General features: G+C 35.6%; 1 pseudogene; it reads right to left on the reverse strand.

The window, feature by feature from the left end:
* Nucleotides 1-3,275: 3,275 nt before the first annotated feature.
* Nucleotides 3,276-7,099, reverse strand: LOC113297666 (annotated as a pseudogene).
* Nucleotides 7,100-11,003: the final 3,904 nt, after the last annotated feature.

The raw sequence follows: 11,003 nt of genomic DNA on the forward strand, positions 1-11,003 counted from the left end.
TCAAAGCTTTGCAGGGATTGGAAGACTTACTGGTTTATCTACTACGGAAGATTCCTAGAATGAGGTATCCTTATCTAACATCATTAGTACTCTGCTGTCTTGTCTTCCTGAGTTAGTTTGTATGGTCTGCGTAACGAGATATTATATGGAAAGCTGGCAATATTGGTATACCATATGTGCCTGGGTACAAATTCTGTGTCAAGCGAGTACTGCATCCTGGAGTACATTTTCTTCACAAGTCATTAGATCGCTCTTTCAACATATGACTCGACTTTTTAGAGTGAAGGAAGACATAACTGATTGTCTCTTCGATGCTTTGAGAGTTGCGAATCAGAATCTCTATCGTTTAACTCAAGAAGCAACCAATTTCTTAAACGTGTCTTATAAGGATCTGGAGAAGTTATTATTAAAAATTTCTCAAGTGGACCAAAACGAAGTATGCTTCTATGCTGTTTGGCGAGCGTCTTTATTTAATCTAAATCAGTGTCCCAATCGGTTCGTTTATATGGTTAGAGATGCCGATCGTAAGATGGATATATGGGAAATGAAAATTGATCAAGGATTGCTAACTTGCATTCAAGGAAATGGTTCTACTGATGATGCGTATCTTTATGCGCACTGGTTCTATCTTTGTCTTCGGTATAAATATGGTTCAAGGTCTCAAGAGGAGTTGGATTACTACCTCGAGGGGCAATCAACATCAACTATTGTGTCTTCATTTCTATCAAGAGACTTTACCGCTAAGACATCCCTGGAAAATGGGCAGAAAAGTTTTCCTTCGAAAGGATTTGATAAGATTATGTTTATCAACATATGCATTTCTAATGATAGCTTATCGGAGTATACTGGTGCCTGCTTACAGAAGTTTCTACAAGCTAGTGATGCAAAGAATCTAATAAATGATGATCTTCATCATCGTTTCCTACCATATGATCCTGGAAAAGATGCTTGTGCTATTGTGGCGAACTTATGGTATCTGATTGATGACCAGAGTGTACAAGTAGACTTTGTTCAGAGTTTATTTAAGCTATGGTCTGAATATAAGCATAAAGATCATCAAACTAGTACGGGGAAAGGTTGTTCCAAGTTTGGTACCCTTAATCACATTAACAAAGATTGCACTGTGGACCTGAGATGTAAAGCACATGGCAGTAAAGACTCGAAAAGAGATGAAAGTAGGCATGAAGATCTTCGTCATTTTTTTCAAACTTATGACCCTAGCGGCGACGGTGTTTATCTTCTTATACCGAACTCATGGTGTCTGGTAGATGATGGTCTTCGTCGTCGTTTCTGACCGTATGACCCTGGAAAGGATGTTTGTCTCTCTACAGAGAACTCGTGGTCGATTTCTTTTCAAGAAGGGGGGCCTGATGTAGGACATCCTACTCTATTTCCTATTATAGTTCTTCTTAAAACTTCCTATCATATTTCTTTATTTAGGATTTCCTTTCCTAGTTCTAGTGTGTTTCCTAGTTTGGTTTGATTTCCTTTTCTAGTCCTAATTATATTTAGAATCCTTGAAGCCTATATAAGAAGGCATATGCATAGTAGAGATACAATTCTACAACCAATATTATTATTTGATTAATATCAAACTTATCTTTTATTTTTTTATTATCTTTATTTTACCATCACTTTTGTGAATCTATTGATCTCACACTAGTTTTTTTTTTATCTTTTATCGGATCTTTGATCCAAAACATACGCTTCCGCTACGTCAGTTGTAGATCAAGTATGATATAAGGAATGTGAATTTGGTGCAGGGTGAGGAGGATGGTATTGACGGATTATGCTCAACAAAAGCTTTATACAACAAACTAACTGAAACAGATGCTGATTGGGATTATGAGAGTGTAGTGACTAGCAAGTTTGCCCCTCTCAAGGTTTTGTTTCTCTTGTGGGATGCAATGCATGATTCAGTTCCCACGAGATGTATGCTAAAGCACAGAGGAGTGGTAGTGAGCTCTAATTTATGTCTTTTCTGTGACAGTCAGGTGGAATCTCTTGACCACCTTTTCTTACATTGCAGCTTAGCAAAATCTTTATGGACTTTTTCACTAGTTCTCTTCAGGTGAAGTGGGTGATAAATGCTAGTTTAAGGAGTTGTTCGCAAAACTGGAGAATATACAGGGTTACAAAGAAAATTAAGATGGTATGACATTTGTTACCATTCGCCATGGTATGGCATCTGTTACCAATCACAATCTGCTGGAAATTGTAGCTAGAGAGAAATAGCAGGATACACGGAGGCAAACCTAAATCCAAAGATTCTTTGATTCATGCTATTCAGATGGACATATACCTTTGGAGTTCAAACACCGACATCTTTAGGAGTTACTCCACGAATCAAATCTTGTTCCAATGGGAAGACATAATTGCTATGAGTTAGGTTTCTTTTGATGTTCTGTATCAGCTTAGGAGTTTTTTAACTCTTCCTTTCTTTCTTGTATATATACTAGAAATAACCCGTGCCGTAACAGCACGACATGAGATTAATAGAAAGTTCTAATAAATATCTAGAGATAGCTTGTGTCGTAACGACACTGCTTTAATATGATATCTGACTGGTATAATTTTTTTTTCCCGGACTTTAAATTAAATCGTGTTCAATTTTCTATTTTGTTTTAAACGAAAATAATGTCTATAAGTACATTGTAAAATTATTCATACATATTATCCAAAAACGAACACAAAATCATTTAAGTAATAGTGTGTATGCATATCTCACTTATGAGTTATGAATAAGAATAAACAAATAAATATCATTTCCCATTAGATTCATCATGCCACCACTAAATCCAATTAATGCATGTATGATATATTATGATTTCATTTAATGTTTCTTTGAATATCTTGAGTTAAGAGGTGATGCAATAATTAAAGATAAATAAATGTTGATTCATAATGGGAGGGGTTACAGAAACGACGATCGTCGGATGTCTTTTGCTGGGATGAGACTGGGATGGTCGGATGCAACGTTTGTCTCTCAAAATGTTATCCGACCGTCCAAGCTCAAAAACTCATTCTGTTTTATATTATATAAGATGGCTTGTAATTATTTTCTTTTTAATATATATCCTTTATTCCTCAAAAAAAAAAAAATAGAAAAAATAGAAGAAAAAATTTTTTTGTATCTCTAGTGAAGTTGTCCCAAAGCAAATCTGTCCCAGTGAGCTACACATCTCTTATTTATGGAAGCTTTTATCTGTCGCACTCGCTAAATGTGCTATAATGATACTAAAGCTAATTTCCGTGCTGTAATTGTAAAGATGCTCTTTAAAGTGAATCATTTTGTTATTTTCTTTACCAAAACCAATAAATTAACAGATATACATACATACGAATTCTTCAATCTATGTACTCACACAACTATGACACTCCCAAAGCACACAAGCAATTATACCCATTACGCTTCAACATCTGAACTTGTCGGGAAATCTAGACCTTGAAGTGCAGGACTGTTCTCTAAATCTTCCTTTGCATACATTGGGAAGAACCATAAAAACTTTTTCTTGCCAAAAACCTTCATGTTTAGAAAACAAAAAGAAGTTATACAAAGAAGATAGAAAAACGTAATGAAAAGGGTTGAAATTTGGGAAACACCAACTTAAAACCCTTGACATGGTTATTTTATTAATAGTGTCAACTATACAACTATTGGATAGTTAAATTCAACGGTTGCGATCTTCTGTCAACATCCGAGTCACAGGACCCTAACCAACGTATACATATCCAATATAGATAGAGGGTCACAAGACCCTAACCAAAGTATACATATCCAATATATAGATAAAGAACAGAACGTTTATGTTCTTACCTGCTCGAAATTCTTTTTGCGGCCCAAGTCATATTTCCACCTTACTGCTCTCTTCTTCTCATATACCTTAATTTATTTATTTTCCAAATATTTACATAAGAGAATCAGTTACGCTATAAGTGGTACATACGAAGTAAAATAATGCTTTTTTAGATCTAAGTGAAGGCAATAAATCACTATCGACAGTTTAAAATCCTGCCTGAACCAATTGTGTATCTGTTAGTTGAAAATCAAGGCCTTGACAACCAACAGTATTTTTCTTTCTGCATCCAACCTCTCTAACTCATGGGTATTACAACTGGGTTTTGGTGTTTCCCGAACAAGAAATATTGGGAGCCAACAAAAAAGAATATGGTTTTCAGCTGAAGTAAATGGGAGGGAGAGGGGGATATCCGTTGTTTGCAAACATAAAATAAAACTCTACACAACCATGGTTCCCTTTCACATTAGGATACATACCTCAATTGTAGTTGTATTGCTCAACAAAAGGGATGTATGCATAATGACGAAACATAGAAGGCTCAATGCGAAGGCTAAATTAATAACTGCATCAGAAACAGATCAATATCAGAATCATGACTCACCAATGGTGCAGCTTCCAAGTACACGTTCGGTAGTTAGTTCAGTCGCTAGACACAATTGAAATCTGACTGATGACAAATGAAGAATATAAAGAGGAAGGATGATAAGTAGTAGATTTGTTTTACCAAAAGCCACGATGGTGACAGCAAGGTTTCCTGTGGGCCAGAGTGATTCCTGGCGTCTTTGAAGAATTTAATAAAATTTGGCAGCAACACAACAGTGTCCAATACCGTCTCCAGAAATGTGTATAGCTAACCAACCAAGAAAAGTTACCCAGATGAATAAAATACGGGTGTGTCTTCCTCTTCTTTTCCTATTTTCTCTCTTGTAGAGCCAAAATTTCTTTTAAATATATAACAAGAAGAAGAATGCAATCATTCATTTTAATGATATTCCTGCTTTCTGCTTTTTAAAATGGACCTAATTCTCAAATTAATTGTTTCCTCGAGAATAAAATTGTAGCTGGGCTTACCAAGAAAAGAACGAAAAATCTGTAGTTTTGTGCTCCAACACAATTGACAACCCATATGCAATGGTGATCCATTTTAAGTACGCATCTTTGACCTAAATGCCAAAAAGATCACCTTGAGTCAAAAATACACCAATTTAAGCTATGTTATGCTTGATTCCACATTCATATTTCCCAGGATATTCATGAACCCGAATCCGAGGAACTTAGACCCCTTGGTGTGCATTCATAAATCCCTCCATGAAAATCTCCCGAACGCGCTCAGGCACGCGTGTGTGTGTGTGTGTGTTAAGATATCAAGCAAATGATCGGGACCTCAAGGGCATGGGTCAGCTTAATTTAAATGGATTCGAAAAAATCATGTTTCCTATGGGAAACAAGTTTTCTGAGACTCACGGAAGGCTTAGCAGTACAGCACACCAGCCGAAAGTAATCCCAGGAAATCATGTTACCCACTCCAAATGCCGGAGTTCAAAGACAAAACTAATGAAATATTAAATTAGTTTGAAGAGGACATTTTCTACTCCTTAAAGATAAGAAAAGAGTCCACAGTTCTTTTCTACTTTGTATTTAATCGAAGGTCCGAAACAAGTAAAGAATTTAAACATGCACCAAAAGTGAAAATGGGACAGATAAATAAACCAGAGACAATGTCCTTACACTAAACCATAGAGACAGCTGCTCCTGAGGCAAAACGAAACTTTAACTAAGCATTGTATGACATGTGGATATTTACCATGAAAAACGTAGACGTAACACGCAATGAAGGTTTCAGTCAAAATAGGATTTTGACAATTGTCTCCTTCTACAAGAAGGGGCAGAAGAAGCAACTGAATCCATTTTCAGAAGTTGAATATGACTGTCCTACTCCTATGCCACAAGTGAACTAATAGTCTAATTAAATGTTTTATTAGCTTATAATAGTCTAATAAATGACACATCAAGGAATTCTTTTTTGCAAGAACAATATTAAAATTTTGTAAAAGGGAATACTAACTTACAAACGGAGCAATGATGACAACGAGGAGGTTTGCTACTTTGGCAGCGAGCACAGTAACCTGCAGTGGGTCTTCCTTCTGTCCTTCCAGAGGGAGACCATGTAGAATCCCTAGTTTCAGGACTAGCATACTCAGGTAATGTTAAAGAATTGTTGGCTTCCAAATTCTCCTCATTTGATACAGGTCTCCAATTCTCAGGAACAAAACCAGGATCTCGAACGACTACCATAAAATAGCTCCATGTCAACATTATAAGCTGCCCGGTAGAAGGAAAATATAAGGAACATTACTATTTTGTCTCTCACTAGAAATACATGATAATCCATGAAAATTGTGGAACTTTCTTAGACATGTGAGTTCAGGGAGTGGGGTGCTAACTAGAATGCACAACATGTTTAACTTTGAAAATAGAACATATCCAAACTCCCTAAAGTCTAGAATTTTCATAGTTTATCCCGGTTAACAAAATTTAAGTACTTGGCAGCAACCTAGTTTTGTCTATGTTTTCACTATGGATGTGGAATTAGAATTAGAATGAGAATACCAATTTAAAGTATCGCTAATAATCACTATTGGAAATTGAAGATACCCACGAACCTGAGTTCCAAACTCGTTATCCCTAGCAAGAACCTACAGCTATATGCGTATTCATGAATTAGTCAACCAAAACTAAGTTGTATGACCTATTTAAACAGAATCTTAATCATGAAAAGAAAGAAAGAAAGAAATGAACAAAAAAAAAAGAATTAGATGAACTTATTACCAGTACGTGAAACACTGCAATAATGGCGAAAGGGAGAAGAGATTGTAAACCTCCATGAAGTAACTGAGGACCCCAGGTAACAATCACGACAGCGTAGTAAGAAACTGAAATTATTGCTAAAACCAGTAGAATCATTAAGTAACCTAAACTTTTCAGACCAGAACATAATTTAAACATATTCAATTCCATCCCAAAACTACTACATCCTCCTCGATCGATCAACACAGCTCCAGTGGAAGAAGATCTTCTATTTCTTCCGGGGAATAAACTTTTTAAGATTTCTGACGCCAGATTTAACCAATCCGAAATTGATCAGGACCTGTAAAAGAAAAAAAAAATAGAGTTGGGTTTTTTTATATAGTTACCCAGAACTTCACCAATTCCGGTTCTGAGCAGTCAGTCGACTTTTATTCTAAGCAGAATATACAGGACATAGGAGCATCTCCAACGGTAGGTCAAAAAAATCCTACATGGATGTCATTGCTAGACTCCCATTTATTTAGATTTTATCCCTAAATTTTAATAACATCCCTTATACTAAAACTCATTTCCATCAGTTGAGGTTATACAATGAATTTTAGATTTAGATAAATAAAAATATTTAGCTTGATTCCATATTAAAAAATATATTTTAAAAATAAAATTGATGACATGGAATTAGTTAAGGGTCATCCCGAAGGTGTAGTTAAAACTTTCTTTAACACCTTGGTATTTAGTATTTGATCCCTCCTAATTTATAGGACCTAACCATTGGAGATGCTTTTATACTAAATGGGGGTCTAAAATCCTATGTGTCATTTAAAAAAAATATTTTCACCCTCTGTTGGAGATGCTCTAAAGACAGCGGATGTGTACCGTGGAGTCTAGACGACTCTCTAGAGCGAGGTTTGAAAAACGGCCGGAAAAAACGGTCATAACCATCTAGCACCGTGAAGTCACCTTTATCCTTCTTTATATAAAGCCGATATCTGTTCTATATATTATACTTACTATACTAGTATAGAACCGAAAATGCTATTTGACCACCCGTTTAACAACTGATCTGGACGTGGCAGGTGATGTGGTGGAAAGAGATGATTTTTTTTGCCATGTCATTAGAAAGAGGTCTAAAAAGAAAACCATAAAAAGTGAACTTAATGTTTCATCTCCATCCTTTGTGCTCGTTCACCTTGTTCCATCTTCATTAATAATCTTCTTTTTCAGAACTTATATCGTATTTCAGATTTCACGTCCACAAAACCGAAGTTCACTAAAATTACAATCAAACTAATTTCTACCATTTTATTCCATGGTGATGATTTTTTACCTAAAAAAATTCAAATTTGACATGGAAAATAATGATAATTTTTTGGTAACCCCTAATCTATTCTTTCAATTTCAGTCAACAAAACTGAATAAGTCTCGATCCACCTGAATGTATAATTGCAATTCTGAAACTTAACCGCATAAATCACGGTGTGTGTTTTTTCTTTTGTTTTTTTGAAGAGATTATGGATAGCATTGGCCAGCTGGTTAATTTTAGAAATGGGAAAGAAAATTTAATGGAGTTTTTAATCTTTGAAGAAAAACTAGTATCTTTGACTGATAATGATGAACTGGAATTTCAAATTATGTTATATGTTTTCAATAGATATGTATCGAGTTGAGATCTGGCTTTTTAATTTTATCAAGAATATAACTAAAATTAGGGCAATGAAAGTGAAGATTTAACCTAATGATTCGAGGGAAGAGTGACGAGAAGCCAAAATATTCTTTTTTTTGATGACATGGTTGGAGGAGTAAGCACTCCAGTCTGACACATCAGGTGACATGTGGGATCAGCTGGTATACAGCTGTTACCTAGTTGTTCACCTAGCACGATTGAGGACACCTCTTAGGCGTTGTAGATGAACAGTGGTTTGACGCTGCAAATTTTAAATTTCCGGAGTTGCCCTCATATCATGCCCATATAAATAATGTGTTATAAATATAAGCGAGGATATAACGGTAATTTAAGTATTCAAAATTAAACAGATGAAAACAATAGATCCCAGTGCCCATGGGTTCCATTTCCAGCTTGACATGCGCGTGCACGTGCCAAACAATCTAGTATTAATTATATAAAGCCAACTACCCTTGGTGTAGCAAAGTGAAGCTGCAGATTTTTGGACCATTTTACTCTTAACTTTATAACATGAAAACAAAAGTGAAAATATTTTTTTGAGGACTAAATGGTAATCTACATAATCTAAAAATCATTATTCCGATTTTTCCCTAATTTTCATATATGCAATAAGAAAAATCAAAGTTCATTGTAAGGGCACCAGGGTAACTTGAATGCAATTAAATTTCGGATACGATATTCATTTATCCAACATATTGACCCGTATATGATCTGAAATTTCAGCACACATTCATAGAATTGGAATTTGAAGCAGAGATTACACGGATGCACCAATTGCTTCTTCTCATAGATCAAGATCTTGAGAAACCAAATGCAAAGAAACTTGGTACTCTTTCCATCTATCCTATAACAAATTAGCATCACTAAAGAATGATCCAAATATCCATGCTAGCAAAACCCATATCTAAGCGTCTTCTTCTCTGTAACAGTGGAGTATGTGAGAGAACTTAAGAAAACTTAAAACTTCTCAGTTCTAAATCTAATGGTGGACGGTTGATCAAAAATGCATCGTGTGGAACATAGTAACTTGAGACAAAAAGAATGGAAGTGGTGGTGACAGAGTATGAATGAAAGAGAAGTAGTTGTTGGAATGGTGGTGCAGGTGCAGCAATGACACTGCGAGGGAAAAGAAGCTACAAGGGTTAGTTTTAGGTTTCTATTTGGGAGAAAACCAAGTAACTTTTTAAAGTCCTTCAACATGTGAACCGGGGACGTCCTAAAACTTACACATGTTTACACCCCTATACATGTTATTAAGGTAGAGTGTTACGTGTCTTACAGTATTCCTTGGACCGTGGACGTCCTAAAATTAACTCCACCGTATATTTATTTATTTTTTCACGCGCAGAGTGTGTGCCCACAATCTTGTTTTAAATAAATAGAAAGACTTACTACTATTCTAAGAAAAAGACTAATTAAAAAAAAAAATCACTTTGGGCAAGAACAATGAGAAATAGGTATTTTAAATACAAATCCCCTCTAAGAGTAAAACCACCTATTAAAAGCTATTGGATTTAGAAATGCATTTGTCAAGGATTAGAACTCATCCAAAAGTACAACATATGGGAAATAGGAAATGGCATAAGCATTAACATCTGGGGTGATAACTGGTTACCAGATCTTACTACTACTCTGCTAGGGTACAAAAACTCGTCTAACAATCATTTGTCCCTAGTAGCTAATCTGTTCAACATTAATTCACATTCTTGGAATACTTCTCTCATTAAAAACTCTTTCCTTGAGGACATTGCAACAAAAATACTACAACTAAACCTCTTCCTAGATGTAGCTGGAACCACAAAGCAGGACCAGTTACGATGGACCCTTACTAGAAAATGAGAATACACTGTTAAATTTATGTATGATAAATTGAATGAAATAGGAACAGAAATAACTAGTCTCCTTCTAACTGACTCTTTCTGTAAATCTATTTGGAAACTGGAAGTGCCACAAAGGATAAAAGTGTTTTTGTGGAAATGCATGCAGAATGTAATTGCTACTAATGTAAATCTCTATGGTAAATTAGAAGATATTAATCCTAATTGTACTATGTGTGGAGCGGAATTAGAAACTAAAGAGCATTTACTTATTCACTTCCCTTGTGCTAGCAAAGTTTGAGAATCGGCCCCTAACCCTACATCCTACAACTAGACTCTTATGTCTCCTTCCTAGACCTATATAAGGATTGAATACATAACCCAAGACAGGAAATCTCTCTAGAATTAGCTTTAACCAAAATGTGGATGGTATGGAAAGAAAGGTGCAACAGAGTTTTTGAGTCAAAAGCTAGAATAATGACTCAATTAACTCAGGACATCCAAAGGCATATTCTTTTCTGGATAGAAAACTCTCTAGACAGGTCGAGCAACATAGAAGTAATGCAAAATCAAGACCTTCCTGGATAGTTTCAGAGAAACACACACTAAAGATTAACATTGATGCAGCTTGGGACTCTGCTGTAACTCCCTATAGTTTTTCCTTTATTTTGAAAAATGATGCAGGAAACTTCGAAAGTGGCAGAGCAGGACCATCAATCACACCAGACTCCGCAAGAAGCAGAAGCAGTAGGAGTGTATCAGGCAGCAATGTGGGCTAAGGAAAAAAACATCAGGAATTTCAGCATTGAAGGAGATTGCGGAAGCTTATTCAAATATTTAAAAGGAAAGAATTCTGAGGTCTCTTGGAGAAGCAAAGATCTTTTAAAAGAAGCA

Source organism: Papaver somniferum, chromosome 7 (genome assembly GCF_003573695.1).
Source record: "Papaver somniferum cultivar HN1 chromosome 7, ASM357369v1, whole genome shotgun sequence".
NCBI lineage: Eukaryota > Viridiplantae > Streptophyta > Magnoliopsida > Ranunculales > Papaveraceae > Papaver > Papaver somniferum.